The sequence below is a fragment of the Acomys minous genome (genome assembly GCF_964271855.1).
Source record: "Acomys minous genome assembly, chromosome: 2".
Classification (NCBI taxonomy): Eukaryota; Metazoa; Chordata; class Mammalia; order Rodentia; family Muridae; genus Acomys; species Acomys minous.
Genome location: NC_140484.1, coordinates 25,598,375 through 25,617,342, shown reverse-complemented (window position 1 = coordinate 25,617,342; position 18,968 = coordinate 25,598,375). Strand labels below are relative to the sequence as shown.

General features: G+C 44.7%; 1 protein-coding gene and 1 long non-coding RNA gene across 4 annotated transcripts in view; one reads left to right on the top strand and one right to left on the bottom strand.

The window, feature by feature from the left end:
- SLC16A12 (solute carrier family 16 member 12) overlaps positions 1 to 6,735 on the bottom strand; it is a 78,281-nt gene extending 71,546 nt beyond the window's left edge. Inside the window, exons 1-2 of one of the 3 annotated variants that reach the window (XM_084773452.1) lie at positions 6,616 to 6,735; positions 5,873 to 5,984 (exon numbers count right to left, since the gene is read on the bottom strand). The gene's annotated coding sequence lies outside the window, so the exon portion shown is untranslated. Of the gene's footprint in view, positions 1 to 5,872; positions 5,985 to 6,461; positions 6,567 to 6,615 lie in introns of those variants that run through there. The other 2 variants (XM_084773451.1, XM_084773453.1) reach the window with 2 other exon arrangements.
- Positions 6,736 to 6,773: 38 nt separating this feature from the next.
- On the top strand, positions 6,774 to 13,153 carry LOC311592723. Its single transcript, XR_014777497.1, has 4 exons — positions 6,774 to 6,913; positions 7,580 to 7,642; positions 10,709 to 10,868; positions 11,028 to 13,153. It is a non-coding gene; the product is annotated as an uncharacterized lncRNA (long non-coding RNA).
- The last annotated feature ends 5,815 nt before the right edge of the window (positions 13,154 to 18,968 follow it).

The window sequence follows — 18,968 nt, the reverse complement described above, 5'->3', positions numbered from 1 at the left end:
CGCCTGATTTCAACGCAGCCATTTTAAAGTGTTCCGTTCATTGGCTTGAGTACAATCATAGCCTCTTCAACAGCTCCACCATCTAAATTGCGACCTAAGGCTTCAGCCCAAGAAACCCTGTACTATTACCAGTCTCCCCAGTTCCCCCACCTCCACTACCTGGCTACTACTAATCCAGGTTTTTTTTTTCTTCACGAATTTGTTTCTCTGAACATCTGGAGTTATACTCTGTGTGGCCAATTGTATTTGTTTCTTTTGACTGGTGTTTTCAGGATTGTGCGTTGATGCTTTTTTTTTAGTTTGCCTGACTTTCATGGGCTGTTAAAAACTCATTGTTGAACAAAAGTCTATGAGTTAAAGGTCTGATCTCTAAAGTAACACTAATGGAAGGTGCTAGAACCATTGAAAAGTGGGGTCTTTTAGGTTCTCTTTAGGATACTGGAGATGTGCTTTAAGGAGTACTATAAAATTCTACCCACACTTTATTTTTCCTTCTATAAAGTGAACTGTTTTCTTTGCTACGTATTCCCAGTCCACTACCATGCACACTAAGACACACATCAATGGATCTGCTCCTTCTTGTACTATAATCTCCAAAACTTGTCATCAAAACAAACCTTTCTCTCCTTAAAAAAAAACTTTTTATTTATTATAATTTATTTACATTACATCATGATTGTCATCCTCTTGCTCTTATCTTCCTGTTTCCACCCTCCCTCCCTCCCTCCTCTTCCACTCTATTCCCCTTCCCTAGACCTCTGACAGGGGACCCCTCCTCCACTACCTTCTGACCACAGCCTATCAGGTCTCATCATACTGATAGCCTGCATCCCCTTCCTCCATGTGCCTGCAGGGCCTCCCTGCCAAGGAGAAGTAATCAATCGAGGGGGCACCAGAGTTCATGTCAGAGACAGTCCCTGTCCATTGGCTATGTCTGAGCAGGGGGTCTAGGTTCTCGGCATGCACTGTCCTTGGTTAGTACATCAGTTTGTGTAGGCTCCCTGAGTACAGATCCACCAGCCTTGATGGTCTCCCCGTGGGGCTCCTGAGCCCTCTGCATCCTTCTATTCCCCCACTCTTCCATACAACTCTCAGCGTTCCACCCAGGTGCTTTCTCAGAAAATTGGAAATAGTGCTACCCGCAAGATGGAGCTATACCACTCCTGAGCATACACCTGAAAGATGCTCCACCATACAACAAGGACATTTGCTCAACTATGTTCATAGCCAGAATCTGGAAACAACCTAGATGTCCCTCAGCTGAAGAACAGATGAAGAAACTATGGTACATTTGCTCAGTGGAACACAACTCAGCTATCATAATCAAGGAAATCTTGAAACTAGAAAAGATCATCCTGAGTGAGGTAACCCAGACCCAGAAGGATACACATGGTATATACTCACTTATAGGTGTACATTATCCCAACATAGACGTCCTCTGAGAGACTCCACCCAGCAGGATAGATGCTAAACCTTCCTCTTCAAAAGTTAATTTTCTCAGGTAGTACATTATAATAATGTGCAGGTAGGTAATACATAGGCCCACGTAGCAAACAACTTATTTCATGGCAGTAGTGGTTTTTTTATTTAACACTGACATTAAGTTAATTTGGGAAAGTTTTAATTTAATAGCAAACTTATAGTAGCAAATGAAGCTGGCATCCACAGGACTAAAACCAAATGGCACTGTTAGCATGCACCAGAGCTAGAAGGAACATAACAGACCAGCTTACAACAATCATAATCTAGTTATCTGTATACTTCCGGCAACAATCAGTCTCCATTTCCAAAGGAAAGGAGAACACCTCTGGCCCAATGAGTTGATTTAGTGTTAGTCAATATTCCATTACCTGGGACAGGGAAGGGTGCACACGCAGGGTGCAGAAGTGATGTGTTTATTATAGAACCCAACAGAGCATCAACTGGTCTTATAAAGAAAACCTTTATCTGGCTTCAAAATGAAGCAAGTGGGGCAGGTGCAGTGACAAACGCCATTTATTCTAGCATTTTAGTTTCATTTCTGTGAGTTCCAGGACAACCCACAGCCTTACCTACATAGCAAATTTTAGGCCAGCCCAGGCTACATAGTGAGGCCTTATCTCAGGAACAAAAACCCAAACAGCAAGTGGTCTTACGCGTGTTACAAGACCATGAGTTCACATGTACAACTCCTTGCTGTGTTGGGAAAACACTGATTCATCGTGATCATCCACCTCCTTTGGCTCCTGCTTTTCCCTCTTCTGAGACATCCCCGGGCCATTGGAGAAGGGATATAGTATAGGTGTCCCATTTTGGGGGCTGAATGATGGACAAGATCAAACCAACGAAATTCCAGCACGAAGAAGAGATGTGGGCATGAAGTCCCTCCTCTACTTGGGGATCTAATGCTAATAAATAGCTGTCAAGAGAAAGAGAATTGGCTTTCTTCAATGGTTAGACCCCAAGTGAGTTACCACCTACCACTCCAGTGGATGGGTGCATATGTAAGACTGTATAGGCAGCTTATATTGGACTCCATAGGTTAAGTGTGTGTGTGTGTGTGTGTGTGTGTGTGTGTGTGTGTGTGTGTCTACACAAAGTTGGATAGAATAGAGGGGTGGATCTGGGAGAAGTTGGGAAAAGGGGTAAATACAAGCAAAATATAATGTTGAAATTCTCAAATTCACTTATTTTTTTAAGTAGAAGAAACAAATAGGACTAAGGGATAGTTTAGTCATACAGTGCTTGCACAGCATGCAACACTTGATATTGGATATCCAAGAACTTGGGGCTCAATCCCAAGTACTTCAAAAGAAAAAGGAAACAAATCTTTGCCATGCTATTCATCTTTCAAGGAGCCACCCAGATATGTTCACCCAGATCTGTTAAAGTCTTTCCCAGTCTTTAACTCCTCACAGCCTACCCACAGGCTCTGCTCCCTTTACCTTCCTAAGGTGTCTATCTCTTATGGAAGCATTGCTAGCCCTTCATTGTCTTCCTCCAGGCCAGGTTGTAAGCTGCTTCAGCCCTCAGCTGTGAATTCTGTCCTTACAACTCCTGCTGCCACCAACAAAATACAATCTTCTCACACAGCATTACTAAGTAGTCCAGTAAACACCTATTAAATCAACAAGTGAATGTGCTTGTGGAATAATTAGTGACATGCAGCATTCTATTTGACTATAACACCTCACTCCCTGGACCATCTATGATGGAGCAAATGTAAATGAACATGGAAAATAGGTAGGTACAGTGGAGCCCATCTTTAGTCCCTGCATCCAAGAGGCAATAGACAGATCTCTATTAGTCTGAGGACATCCTGGTCTGTATAGTAAGCTCCAGACTAGCCAGGGCTACATAGTGAGATCCTGTCTAAAATATAAAAATAGAAACAATCTAGAAAACACCAAAAATTGTGACCTTACCTAAGTATTTCTTAAAGACCACTTTCAAATAGGATGCCATTAGATAAAGAGATTTCCTGATATCCTTTGATGTAGGGAAAATTAAAAATAGAAACAAGGGGGCTGCGGAGAGGACTCCATGCATAAACTTCTTACCACTAAAACATGAGACTCTTGAGTTGGGATACCCAACACCAGGTAAGAACAGGATGTGGTAGGACTTTGTCTGTAACCCCAGTGGTGGGCAGTGGAGACAGGCAGATGCCAGGGTTTGCTGGCCAGCCAGTCTAGCCCAAAAGGCAAGCTCAAGTCATTTGAGAAATCTTGCTTCAAGTAAATGAATGAATGAATCAATCAATCAATCAGTCTGGTAAAGAAGAGAGTGAAAAAGACATTCCAATATCAGCCTCTGGTCTCCATTCACAGCTGCACGGACAAGCTCCAAACACACACACACATACAGAGAAGGGGGGGGGGGAGAGAGAGAGAGAGAGAGGGAGGGAGGGAGGGAGGGAGGGAGGGAGGGAGGGAGGGAGGGAGGGAGAACAGCAAATCTCTGTTGTCCTCAAATCCTCCAACAACATCTTCAACTGTGATCCAATTTTTCTCACTTAAATTTTACCACAGCAATGGGTGGGTCTTCAGATAGGCACGAAAGGTACTCATTCACAAGGAAGTAGCTTCCAGTTTGACACCTTTCTTTTTAATCAAAAGATTAAGTGAAGAATGCAAAAACAACCCAAACACTTCAGTGGACACTTTTTTGGGGGTGCTGGGGGGGCTGCTTTATATGACGCCAAAACTGCCAAGTTCATTTAGATCATTTAGATAAACCACTAATAAAAACAACAAACATGCCTGAGCTTGCAAACTGTGGCGTCTGAAGAAAGTGCAGCTGAGAGAATTACAGAAGGCTTAAAAGCTGGAATGTGTGCAATCCAAAGAGGAAAACTGCCATGGTGACAGATTACCGATAAGTCACATGACTGTACAGCCCAAGTCAGTTCCTAAACACTAAAGCAACTTTGACAGTTGTTTGTTTGCCACCATTGTAAGATCAACAAGATGATTGGATCTGAAGACAGAACATTTGCATTCGTTTCCCTTCTGAGCCTAACCCTCAATGTCTCTTCTGCCTGGCTAACAAAATCCCAGGGACAATTCTGATCAACGAATTTCAAGTTGAGCTCTTCAGAGCCAAAGTCCTTTGTTTTGTTCACTGACCCCACCAAATGCTCAGAACAGCACAAAACATACAGTTGGTGCCCAAGAAAGAACTCTTATATTGAGCTAAATTGAAACACATGGAAAAAAAAATGCAATACTCTGCAGCAGTATTAGCTAAGTCAATCCTCGATTATAAAATTTCAGCCGGGACTTCCATTCCAGATCATTGGTTTACTCGTGACAAACCTCCATGTTTCTTGCAACAGCTCAGCAGCATTACAAGTCACTCAAATCATGTCTTTATCATTGCTAGCCACATATCACCAGAGGGAGCACCAAAGGGAGCTTGAAGGGGAGCACCAAGTCAGAAGGACTCCAAGAGCCAGTGTAGGAAGCTTGTTCCTACCTATCTTGGTTCTTTCCTTCTGGGAATTCACTGGGAAATATCACTATATTCATCTTGATACGGAAAGAATTTTAGGTGTTACTTAAAATTAAGGATCTTTCCTTCCTGCTTTCTATGCCTTTTTCCTTCCTTTTTTCCTTCCTATCATGTTTCCTTCCCTTCCTTTTTCTTTTTATTTTATTTTATTTATTTTATTTATTTTATTTTTTGAGATAAGGTCTTCCTATGCAGTCTTCGCTAGCCTGATAGTTACTGATAGTGCAAGGCTGACCTTGCACTCCCAACACTCCTCTGCCTCCATGTCTGGTGTGCTGGAGTTACAGCCATTACATCTGTGCACCATCACAATAGCCTTAAGGGTTCCACTTTTAACAATTAGGCAACAAAGGCAGTTTGACAAAAAATTAACCTCTCATCTACTTCAGAACCCTTCCAGGTTAAAAAAAATAGACGGGTAAAAAGCAAGGGTGGAAAAAATTATCTGCTTGGGCCATTCTAGGCATAAGGGGCAGGGGTTGTTGTTAAAGTGCCTAGAGGCAGAACGCCCTGAAAGCAGACCTGAAGGACAGTGCGGAAACCTGAATTTCAGTATTCAGGTCCCATCTACACTTAAAGGTATGCTAGTTGGTTGCCAATCCTTGCAGAGCTGGATCTGAGCTTCCCAACTGTTGAACATAAGGGTTTGAATCGAGCAGATTCGCTAACACTCCTTTCAATTCTAAGGTCCTGTAAGCAATAAGTGACTGAGTCCAGTCGCTCACTGACTGATCCAGCAGCGCTCATGCGGTCCACAGTCACAGGTCAGGCATCCTGGGAGGCTAGGACCCTGGGCAGCACTCCTTTTGTGTGACTTTGGCGGCAGGACAAACTAAACAGCCAGCAGCTGCAGACTTCAAGAGCTAGTGAACGCAGGTACCTGTAGCCACGAGGTCTTCCTAAACTTGGCAAGCCTGAAGAGTTTTTCCTTCTGCGCTGCATCAATGGAGCCATCCGAATACCCACGTAGCTCTCAGCAAAGCTGGCAAGAACTAACCAGAAGCCAGACAAAATGCGAGCGAGTCGTTCAGAATGCTGAATCACCAGTTCACACTAGATACACAGGGCTGCTTTGGGGTTAGGAGCGACTACAGAAATCAAGTTTAATTCATTTCAAAGGTGGAAGGCTGTTGTTGAGTTCTAATAGACTACATTGGGGGCAATAAACATTTGGAGAGTACGAGAGGGTTTAAAAGCAAGAACATCGACAATCCAGGGGAAAGCTGGTCTGTCTCGCATGGGAAAAGTGCATCTGGAAACCGCAGGACACAGATCAAAGCCACTCTATCCAGCCACCTGCCCAGAAACTCAGCCAGACACTTCGGTATACAGACCAGTGGGCACCTGCTTCCTTTCTAAACCCAACAGGTGGCCAGACTGAGGGTCTAGACAGAGCTGAGCGCTGGGACAGATGTAGAACGGACCTCCTGAGACCTTCCGGAGCCCTAGGTCCAGCCCTGGTGTCCTACCTGGATGCCCGTGCCACCTGTACTACGGAGTCGGAAAACCGCAAGAGCAGGAGCAAAGCTTTCCTCACCGGGACAACTCCGGGACTAGGCGCTCGCTCCACAACTCTCTGCCCGGTCCCCGCCCGCCCGCATGCCGGAGCCCGCGAGTCCTCACCTCGCGTGGACAGCTGCAGCGCTGGCGACGGCTAGCCCACATGCTCCCTGCCTGGCGGCCCCTTCCCCGGCCACCACCGGAGTCTGATCCTGGCCGAAGGGCGGGGAGCGCACTGGGCGGAGGCGCCTCAGGGGCCGGGGCCTCAGGCAGCACTGGCCAGACGGTGACGCTGGGGAGATCCCACCGCCCCGCCCTCGAGAAGAAAGGCTCTCAACTAAGCCGGCCCCGAGGGTGACTAGCCATGCGGGCTAAAGGGCCTTGTCCTGGGATCCACTCTACGCTAGGGGCTCGGCCACTGGTGAGGGGCGCGAGGAGGAGGGGCGCCTCCAGGTTATGTAATGGTCAGGCCCAGTGGAGAGCCTGCTCGCTAAGGACTGCAGGGCTCTCCCTGGAACAGCCTAGTGTGCCCTGGGACCTATACTAATAGAGGGTGTTCTCAAAAAGAACAGTTCCCTGCATGGTCAAAAGGCAAAAGGCATACAAAATCTCCTGCATGTTCATCTGGCAGGGACCAGGACACAGCCAGGCAGTCAGACTGATTAGTTACACCTAAGGGCTTAATTAAGTTCAACTCTCCCCCGAAGCCCATAAGTTTGGGCCATGAACTTAACACTGTCTCTGTTTCATCTGTAAAAATAAAAAGCGTTTGCTTGACTCTCTTGCGAAGGGGAAGAGATGAGGTGTAGACACCAGGTGCATGCATAACAATTGGGGATAAACGGGCGTCCCCCCCTTCCCTCCCCCGCCCCCCCCCCCCGCCCTCCGGGAGGCAGTGTGCACGGGGGGGGGGGGGGGGGTGGTTAGGGGAGGGGGGGAGTAGCCATCAGGTTAGGCATTCTGAGGCCAAAGCAAGGCCTCTGAACTGACAAGGCAATACCTATACTCCTGCTATTCAGAGGGGCCCTTGGACTGACACAAGCTGGGAACTGGTTAGAAATGCAAACCTCTGTCTTCTTTTCAACAGAAATCCCTAGTGGCTCTAATGAAGGTCCAAGTTTGAAAAGAAATTTTCCAGAATATTTGAGGGGTAAGTGGACATTAGTGGGCAATTTTCTACTTCGGGATTGTTGTTGTTGGCCACAAAGATTCCGGTTTTTTGGTTTTTGTTGTTGTTGTTGTTGTTGTTGTTGTTGTTGTTGTTGTGGCTTGCTTGCTTTTTTTGTTTTTTTGTTTTTTTGGTTTTTCGAGACAGGGTCTCTCAGTGTAGCCTTGGCTGTCCTGGACTTGCTTTGTAGACCAGGCTGGCCTCGAACTCACAGCGATCCGCCTTCCAAGGCGTGTACCACCATGCCGGGCAAGGTTCCGTTTTCTTAAAGAACAGGTGGTTCCCTGTGGTCAGGGCTAGCCTCCAGTTTTCAACCCTCCCACCTTCCGTGCTCTGATGCTGGGAGGTGCTCTGGCATGTTAAAAACAAGTGAGTAAGGTGAGGGTGTGGCTCCATCCTGGAGTGTTTGATGCTTCTGAATCTCCAAGCTCCATCCCTAGCGCACTGCGCAGCAAAACCCAGGCGAGTACCTGCCCTTCTCATCTTGCCCTTGTCGCCCTGTGTCTGTTTCCCTTTCTGTTGACCTTTCTACACATTAACTATAAATCTGAATTTAAGGACTCATTTCACTTGCATGAAACTCTAGTTTAGATCTAAAGGATTCGTAAATGTGTGTTTAAAACAAAAACAAGAAGGAGAATTCATTAGCATTGAAAATGAGCTCATAAATGCACGGGCAGCAATGAGCCCTGAACCATAAGCTATGAAGGTCTTTGGGTCAAAGGCTTGGGAACCCTATCTTTGAGAAAAATAATTCTTTCAGTTAAACACTGTTTTCAGGGCCAAATCAGCCTTGCCATTTAAATAAGACAGGACAACCAGATCTTTTTAGAAGTTTTGGAGAATAAAATGAATCTTCAGACTTCTTTCTAAGTCACCATTCAAAGGGCCTCTGCCAAAGCCCAGGGTTATTTTATTTATTGGTTTAAGAGCTATATCTCTGCTGTTTTATCCTTGATGGTATTCAGATTTTGTTTTCCTCTCTGACTGCTCCCTAGCAGAAGGAGTTTTAGCCTTTGGGAGTTTAGTAACTGCTGGTGTATACTTGCCAACAGTTCCCACATTCTGGAGGCTAGAGCCTGGGAATGGAGAATTTGAGTCAGGCCTGGGCTACATAACAAGACCTCTGTCTTTAAGAAGACAAAAAACAAGAGCCAACAAGACAGCAGCAGTGAAGCAGAACTGATTCCCGGGATATGCATGATGAACAGAGAGAAAGATTGAGTGCCCCGAGTTGTTCTCTGACCTCCACAAAATAAATACACATGAAATAAATACGTACATGAAAATAAATATAATTTTCTTTCTTTGTTTTTTCGAGACAGGGTTTCTCTGTGTAGCCTTGGCTGTCTTGGACTCCCTTTGTAGACCAGGCTGGCCTCGAACTCACAGAGATCCATCTGCCTCTGCCTCCTGAGTGCTGGGATTAAAGGCATGCGCCACCATTCTTAAAGCAAGGTTGTGATGTCACTCGATCAATTGAGTGCTACCTACTACACACAAAGCCCTGGGCTCAGTCCGAGCACCAAATTAGTCAGATGTGATGGTGGCACATGCTCAAACTCCTCGCATGTGTGAGACAGAAACAGGAGGGTCAGAAGTTAAAGGTCATCTTCGGCCTACTGGTAGATGCTAGCCTGGGCTAGCTCAAATACATACATACATACATACATACATGCATTTCAATAAGTCAACAGAGCAGAGCCTTAGTGAATGAAATCCATTTAATAGCCTGTTCTTACATGAAGTCATTTAGCAGAAAAAAATCAATAGCATCCCTACTAAGAAGCAAGCCTTGTCCTAGGCATGTAGAGTAATGCATGGATGAAAGGATAATGCCCTTGCCCTAACTATGCTTTTTCTAGTTCAGAAGGCAAGGGCTGATGAAGAAATCCATAACATCATCTAGAAAGTGGTAAGCCCTCTGGGAGAAATAAAGCAGGCTGTGAGGGTGGAGGACTGACATGGTGAGCCCCTAGATGGTGAGCACAAGGGAGGTCTGTCTTGCGAGACGACATTGGACCCTGAACTTGAACAATTTAGTCAGTGAATCGCGGATATCTCAAGTGACGATGCTGGCAGAAGAAAGCAGTGCAAAGACTCTGTCATCGTCATGCTGTCTTTGGCATCCCAGCGCTCCATTGTGCCATCACAATGCTTCATTTTCACATAACAGTGTGTTGTATTGTGACATCACTGTGTGGCACTTTGCTATCCATGATGCCACATTTAGCCATCAGGGTTCTCCACTGTGACTCCACAGCACTGCACTGTGAAATCACAATCATCTGCTCTAACATGACCATGCTCTATTATGATGTCACAGTGAGGTGCGTACCATCACAGTGCTTCCTTGTGGCACCATAGCACTTTATTATGAGATCACAGAGCTCCACTGTGGCAGAACAATGTTACATCATGGACATCACAATGCCCAACTGTGACACCACAATGTTCTATTACGAAATTACAGTGACCGTCGTGTCACAGTGTGACACATGGTAGTGTCCACTGTGACAAGACAGTGCACCCTTCTGCCGTTACAGTACTTCATTATGAGACCACAATGCTCCACTGTGGCAGAACAAAGTTCCATTATAATATCACAGTGCACTATTAGAGATCGGTGCTTTATTATAATATCACAGTAACTGTCATGTCATACAGTGAGATACGATAATGTCCACTGTAACATAACAGTGCTCTGCTGTGACATTATAGTACTCTGTTATGCAATCACGAAGTTTCAAAGGCACGTGACAATTCTCCATTGAGCTAACACAATGCTATCTTGTAACATCACAGTGTTTCCCTGTGACATTATGGTGCTCTGCTCAGGGCTATCTTGAACTATCACAATGTTGCATGTGACATCACAGTGTTCCATTATGACAGCTCAATGCTCCATGACGGTAAAATAAAGTCAAAAAGTATTTCAGCAATTCTGGATTGCTCCTAAGTGTAACAGGAATAGGCAGAGCCCATATAGAAAACCTCTCCCTAAAAGGGTCTCCTGGCAGACTTTTGAGGCTGCTGCTGTTGCTACAGGTGTGGGCCACATGGAAAGGAAGGTGGACAGAGGAAAGAAATCTCTTTCTTCTTAAGTTGAAGAGTCGGAGCTGCTGGAAGGGAAGCCAAATACCCAGCTTCTCATGCTCCTTGGAGTTAAAGCAAAGAGGAGAGCCCAGAATCCAAGCAGGAAAGGAAGGTAAGGCATTGCTTCTCTTCTAAGCGGTACTGTGGGGCAGAGATTTCCGCTGTAGTCAAAATGTTCTACACCCACACTCTGAACTGTAATCTGTTTACACTTACCCTTGAAACAAGGAGCTAATTGGATTTGGGTTTGTACATGCTATTTGTTTTTCAGTGCTAGCCTGTTTCGCATGCCACATTTCAAAGGCTCCAAAACAACCTGTGGCTACTGCTTCCCATGACCGTCAGCAACGAAACACATCCCTCATCAGGCTCCTTAGTCAGGAATGCTTACTGGCTATGGTTTGGGTGAGAAGGTTAAACCAGATATAGATTTTTCTGAGACAGTCCCCTGTTCAAAGGCAGTGCGGAGTGATAACAGTCCTTGTGAGAGGTTAAAGGAGAGTTAAAATGGATGTATTTTCATACATTCAGCACACTTATTGCAATGTCCTTGCCACAGTACGCATGTAAAAATTCTTTACCCATGGTGCACCTGTGATTGACAAAGATTCTTTGCTGTGCTGCTTTCTGAACCTTTACATCAGTATGGCAAGAATCTCTGATCCCTCACATCAGATCGCCCTCCAAATCTGAACCAGTCTCTCTCATCCCCGACCCCGACTCTAGGTGATATCTGGTCACTATGGCTGCTCTTCAGTGGGAATGTGATAGGCTAATTTATCTATAATCTTCTTTATCCCTGATGTTTTCAATTATCTGACCTCCACCCTATACCCTTGCCTATAAAATCTGACTTGCCCATAGTGTATTGAGATGCACACTCTATCTGTTTCTCCCCCTTGCGATGCCCTGACACAGTGGTCCCTCAACCTGTCAGTGTTCCCGGGGAAAGTCTTCTTGATGATGGTATCACTGAATAATGCTTTCCATCAACACGTGGCATGGCACTAGTGTGGTAGAGTCCCCTCAGTATTGATTCAGCAATCTCCGGCTGATATGATCAGCTGACCTCTCTAGCACTAAGCACTGCCAGCGCCTTCCAGCCTGAAGCCACAGAATATTTGCTAAGAACCAGTTGATACTGGCTACCCTTGATAGCCAATGAGCAACAAGTGTGTTTACTAACTAAAATGAAACTGCACGTAGCTCAGTGCAGCGATTCTCAACCTGTGGGTCATGACCAACCCTTTCGCGGGAGCTGCCTGAGACCACGGGAAAAGGCTTACATAAGGATTCATAACAGTAGCAAAATTACAGTTATGAAGTAGCAACAGAAATAATTTTATGGTTGGGGGAGGGGGTCACCACATCATGAAGGCAGCAACATTACGAAGGTTGAGAATCCCTGGCTGGGCGGACTTAATCTCCAGAGGAGACTCTGAGAAACATGACACCTACGGAACATCCATTACAGAAAGAGTGTTTGTTCCTGTGCCTTAGTCAAACAAGCTGTGTGGATTCAGCAGAGTCAACTGAGAACACGGGCCCCGGACAGGGAGCAGGTACAGCGTCCACATCAGAATGAAAGCTACCAGACGGCTGGACATGGGCATATGACATTGAGGCTTTTGCCTCAACAGAATTTGAAATGTTATTTTCAAGGCTAATAAACATGTTAAGGATTCCTTATAAACAGCATACATACAATGAAAAAACAAATGCCGTCAATTACATGGACCTGAAGTTGGACTCTTGGGAAGACATTTTTGGATATTATCTTGTCAAACTCCTATTCATCTGGCTTTTAAAATAACATCATGGCCCTCGGACATTTTCCAGATCCCATTTTCTTTATTGTATTCCTTAGTTCCTTTTTTCCCCTTCACTTCTATTCTTATGAGCATCTTCCTAGAACTCAGTTCCCGCTTCCCTGAGCTCGTTTCTGCCCACACCCCATGCCCTTCTCCTGGCTGTGGCTAACATCTGCTGTCAGCAGCCTGGCATTTCCAGGCCTGACCTCCCTCTGAATTCCAGTTCTTGTCGCCTGACACCCAGCCTAGATAGCTACACTTACAGTCTCCCCACTCCATCACGTCAAGTGTTAAAATACTTATCGCTGAAGCTTTCTTCTTAGCTTCCCAACAGCTCTTAGGCTTTCCCTTTCCGTCACTTCTGTCCTGGTCTCTGACACTGAAACTCTTTACCGGGGCTAGAAGTTACAGAACCACTTCAGTCCGTGTACTGTCTTCCTGGAGTCAGGGTATAACGGAAAAATGTGAACTCTGGAATAAATCTGTTTCTGCCACAGTTTAGCAGTACAAACAGGAAACATCTTATCCCACGTCCTTCAGATTTCTCATCTATGAAACGAGATCATCGGTACCACAAAAAAAAAAAAAAAAAAAAAAGAAAGAAAGAAAACACCTTCCCCCTCTGTATTAACCAAGTGAAAGACTCTGTCGACACTGTGGATGTTGGGCATAATAATCTTTGTGATCACAATGCCCTGTGCCTTAGAAAATGTTCAACAGCATCACTGGTCTTTGGCTGTTAGGGGTCAATAGAAATCCTCCTATTCACAATGACCATAACTGTCCTCAGGACTTCCAGACATGAGGTCAGAGGAAGGCTGAGAGGAGCCACATTATCTTACTGTCCGGATGCTTCACACATTGCTTGAGGTGACGAATAGTGTCTGGTACAATTCTTGACCAAGGTCATCATTTGCAAAAAAAAAAATAGCTGTCTGCTCATCTAGGAAGGTCCATCAAGGCAAGGTGTCCTCTAAAAGTTATAGCTGAGTATCTATCTCATGGGCATCTCTAAGGGGAAAATTTTAAATCGTGTTGTCCTGACTTTGACATTACCAAATAGTTCGTTGGAATAAAAACAACACTAAAGAAATGTCTTGTATTTTCTTGCTGTGCTTTAAATGTGAAATGTCCCTCAGCAAGGCACACTGGGACACTTGGTCCCTGCTGGTGGTGCTGTTTGAGAAAGTTCTGGAATAGTTTTGCTGGAAGAAATGGATCATTGGGGATGGGCCTCAGGTTTTATGTGCCAGCCCTGTTTCCTGTTCACCCTCAGCTGCCAGAGTGTTGACACAACACTACCACTAGCTCCTGCTCCCTTCTCTGTCCCTTAACTGCCTGCTGCCATGTTTTCCCAGGCATGGTGGACTGTGCCCCCCAGCCAGGAACTGTGATCTAAAATAAGCCATGTCTCTTCCTTCCTTCCCTCCCTCCTTCCTTCCTTCCTTCCTTCCTTTTTCTTTTCTTTTTTTTTTTTCAAGACAGGGTTTCTCTGTGTAACCTTAGCTGTCCTGGCCATGCTTTGTAGACCAGCCTGGTCTTGAGCTCACAAAGATCCACCTGCCTCTGCCTCTGAGTGCTGGGACTAAGGACATCACCACTACGCTGGCTAAACCATACTTTTGGCAGGGCATTTTCTCACTGCAACATGAAGAGAAATGAGGACCGACCTCTCAGAGGGGTTTTATTTCCCTGTCTGCTGTCACTTGTCCTCAGGGGTCACTAGAACTATTTTCATTCCTTTACTTCAGCCTTTCTTCTCTCGCTGTCCATCTTGTACAACCAACCTTTTAACACTGCTGTGCTCAGCATGGTTTCTACATGAAACTGTTTCTCCTACCCCTCTTATTCCCTTCCTCCACCTCTATCTCTCTCTCCACCCCCATCTCTGTCTCTGTCTCCCTCACTCATGTTTTTGTCTTTTTTTTTTTTTTAAAGACAGGGCTTTCCTATATAACCTTGGCTATCTTGGACTTGCTTTGTAGACCAGGCTGTGCTGGAATGCACAGAGATCCACCTGCCTCTGCCTTCCTGAGTGTTGGGATTATAGGCATGGGCCACCACGTCCCACTTATTTTTGCCTTCGAGACAGGATCTTATGATATAGCTAGCTTTGCACTCACAATCCTTCTGCCCCAGCCTCCTGAGAGCCAGGATTGCAGGCATGCACTGTCTCACTGACCTTATTTTCTCTATCCAGATGACCCTCATTTGCCAGTTAGCAAAGTACATTCCACTCACTCTTCAAGACCCTGCTCCTGATGTCACCATTTGTCAAAGCGTGTCCCCTCTCTCTCTCTCCCTCTCTCCCTCTCTCTCTCTCTCTCTCTCTCTCTCTCTCTCTCTGAGCCTCATCCTCAGTCGTAACCTTCTTGTCCTGTGAGATCATCACGCACTATCTCTCTCCCACATTCCTGCGCATGTCTAGGGGCTAGCCCTTCCTCCCAGCCCCTTTTGCTCGTAGAGATCTGACAGCATTCTTCACAGTACATTTCCTTCCTTTGAAAGCCATCAAAAGGGGAAAAGGGATGGTTAATTGTTACAGAGGGGAATGGATAGACAGTTATAAAATAAATCACATTGAGTAAGATAGCAATTTAGAATCTATATAACCAACCTATAGACACTCACAATGTAATACTTTCAACTTTTGTTTCAAAATTTCAAAATAAAGAGCAAAATAATAAATAAATATAAGAATAATCTGAAAATTAAAATAACCATCCTAATTTTTCCAGAAAGCCTCCACTATCTTAAACTTAGCATAGTCATTAAGAAAGGAAGTATAGATATCAGACAGATCTGAGGTCAAGGCCCACTGTTGCTAGGTGACTTTGGGCAAGTTACATGTCAACTTTGAACTTAAGTTTCTTCATTATTTTATCTTTCCCAGAAGACTATTGTGGAGATTAAATAGCAAATATAACTGTGAAGTACTTGGTACAATAACTAAAGCTAGTACTAAATACACCTTAGCTAAAACTAAACACTCCCATTCCTCCTTTGAACACCTACAGCATACAATACTTGATGGGAAACAGTTTCTCTGTCCTATTTACCTTTCCTCAGATGCCTACGGAGTATAATTTCTTTTCATTCTTCTCTCCTACAATGTATTCCAACTGCAGTCTCCTCACCTTCCACTCCTGACAGACAAACAGACAGACAGACAGACAGACAGACACACACACACACACACACACACACACACACACACACACACACACACACCACCCAGATCCACTTCTCCTCAGTTTCCCCCTCAGAAAAGATCAGGCCTCCTAGGGACATCAACCAAACATGGCTGAGTAAGTTACAATATCAGGGCTGGGTGAGGCAACCCAGTAGGAGAAAACAGTCCCAAGAGCAGGCAAAAGAGTCAGAGATACCCCCCTCCCAGTGTTAGGAGTCTCACAAAAATGCAAGCTAATGATCGTAACATATCTGAGAGGACCTAGTACAGACCCGTCCATGCCGGCTCTATGGTTGTAGCTTCGATGTCTGGGAGTCCTGGGAGCCCTGGGAATCCTATTTCATTGATTCCACGGACCGTGATTTCCATGTCATCTACCCCTGTGGCTCCCATCCCTGCCACTGAGCTACAAGGACCTAATGGAGATCTGTAAATTGGGTAGTCTCTCCACCTAGTACTTGGCTGTGAGTCACAGAGTATGAATTTAATTAATCACTACAGAATGAGTTGTGCGACAAGTATCTCAGTGGTTACTTATTTTGTACATGATAGGTAGTTGGCTTGGCAAATCTATTGATCTGATTTGGTCTTGGTATGCTCACTCATGTACCTGCTGTCTGCTACAGAACAGCTACACTGTTCTTGGCTGAGCTCACTCAGTGTCTGGGCTGTGGAATGAACAATTGAGCCCACTCAAGGCTGGCACCATGTGAACACTAATAGTCCAGTAGGCCAGCCCCCACGGTCATTTCCCTTCCTTATTTGATAAAACAATCACAATGTTAGTCACTATGTAAGGGTTGTGGAAATAGGCACCATCTTTAGTGGGAGGTGGGGATGTGGAAGCCAGAGATGGTGCAGAGAATCCAGCTGTCTTTATAATTCATTACCCCGGAGTCAGACCCATTTCACAGACCACTACTGCTTACCAGCCACACAGCGCTGTATAATTTCTTCAACCACTTGGAGATACTTTTCATCATTTGGCGAACAGGAATGGTGAAAATTGAATAAAATGACATAGACTCAGCACGGGACATCACAGGCACTCAATATTAATATTAATAAATACCTCACAAGTCTCCCTTTAAAGGGGTACTCTTAACACTAGGAAATTAAATAACTTTATTTAAATAAAATATGAGAATCCTGTATCAAAAAAGCCAACAATAACAACAACAGAAAGAAAAGAAAAAAAACACTTCAATAAGAAAGGGAATATGATGATTTTCTTTCAAAAGAAAAGATATTTGATCATTTTGGTAAAGTGCCTCAGCTCTTGATAAGGGAATTCAGAAAAATATCCTGAATGGGCAGGAAGTCAGGTGGAGGGTGGCTGATTGAAGTCCTTCAATAGAGTAAGCAGGAAAGCAGTCTTCGTTGGTGAAACTGGGGGGTGATGATACTTCCAGTGGGAAAGCACAAGGTATATTTTGGGGTGAGCAAATAAGTCATTTGATGAGATCAGAAAAAAACAAAAACAAAACAAACAAACAAACAAAAAACCACAATAGAGCAAAATGCCCGAGTGGAAGAGGCAGGTGAAGCCAGCAGGAGCACGTTGATCATTAACAGCCTGTGAATTGTTCAATATTGGACATGTTGGGTAGGAGTAAAGCAGGCAGTTAGCAGTTGGAAATTGAGGTCAGCGACCAGGGTGGGGGGAAAGTCCAGGTTTCCGGTATGGTTGGAAAATCTTCAGTTTCTGAGAGGTGAGATGAAGCCAAAGCAGAGGGGAGAGTCTGGCCTTGGGGAATGCCAACAATGTCTAGTGGAGGAGATAAGGGGAGTGGCGAGCCGACAGCTGACGAGCATGGAGCCAGAGCCCAGTGAGTTCCGTGGTGTGGTAACCACGTAGAGAAGGGAGAGAGAGGCATGCACCCGCAGGGAGGAAACGGTCTCTTTTGAGAGAAGACTGGGTGGTAATGAACAAGAGCTGCTCACAGCTATGCCGGACGCCTTTCCTGTCTTTGGATGGTTCCCACCGGACGACTCATGGAAGAGGCAGCGGAAGCCGACTGCACCTGTTTGGGAAATGCGCACTGTGTCTGGGACTAATTTACCCTTTCATACCCTCTGTGGTAGTCTTAAGAAACTACCCTTTCTTCATTTCATACATTTAGAAAGAAAACATGGTAGAAAACAGTCTGCCAATGCGCGGGATATAACTCAGAATCTTTGAACACAAAACCCTGGGATCAACACCCAGAACCCACAACAGTATCTAGTTAAATAAACAATAGCCAAATCTCCTGTTAGCTTGGATGTCATTAGCACATCTTTTTATACATATTTGTTTGTTTTTAGCTTTGTTTACATGCCAGTGGGATTGACTGTGTGAGTGTACATGGTTGCCCACAGTGTGCAGGAGGGGGTGTTGGATCCCCTGGATCTAGAGTTAAGAGGCAGTTGTGATCTGCAGCCAGATGTGGGTACAGGGAGCTGAATTGTAAAAAAGCAATGAATGCTCTTAACCACTAAGCCATCTTTCCAAGACCCTATAAGTACATCTTAAGTGCTACCTAATTGACAAGGTCAATAGTAATAATATAATAATAATAGTAAAATTATAAATATAAACAATGGTAATTATTAATACTACTAATTTTCATTATTTTAAAATGGTAAATTATTCTATCATACTGGCTTCCTCCCATTATCATACATAATAATACACAAAATTATTTCTTATGATTTTCAATAATATTATGTGAATAAATGGAACAACCACTCCAAGAGTTTCTACCAATATAAGTGATATCTATTGTTTATATTTTGCTTTCAATAGTACATGACTAACGAAGGACACCATGACAACATGCTACTTTGTTTTCAGTTCCTTCTGATACCTAACACAGCCATGTGGGCCATTCTGGTCCTGTCTGCACCAATGCTCTACTCTAGGATTGTTACATCAGGACCCCCCATCTTACAAACTTTCCCAGTGACTCGCTCGGTACAATACAAACTGAAGCTGTGGCCTCGGAACTTTGCAGGGGGACATGGGCTTTTAAATAGAAGAGAGAGCCCTAGTAGATAGGACCCAGGTTTTCCCCCTTTTCCATTCTTTCTCTTAGAGAGTCATCAGTGACTTCACGCATCAGCCCATCAGCCAGTCGGGCCAATCATCTCATCAAAGTAAACCTCAAAATCAGCCTCTTTTTCAGTGAGCTTTGTTGATCCACTTGCCCTGCAGATGCCTCCTGCC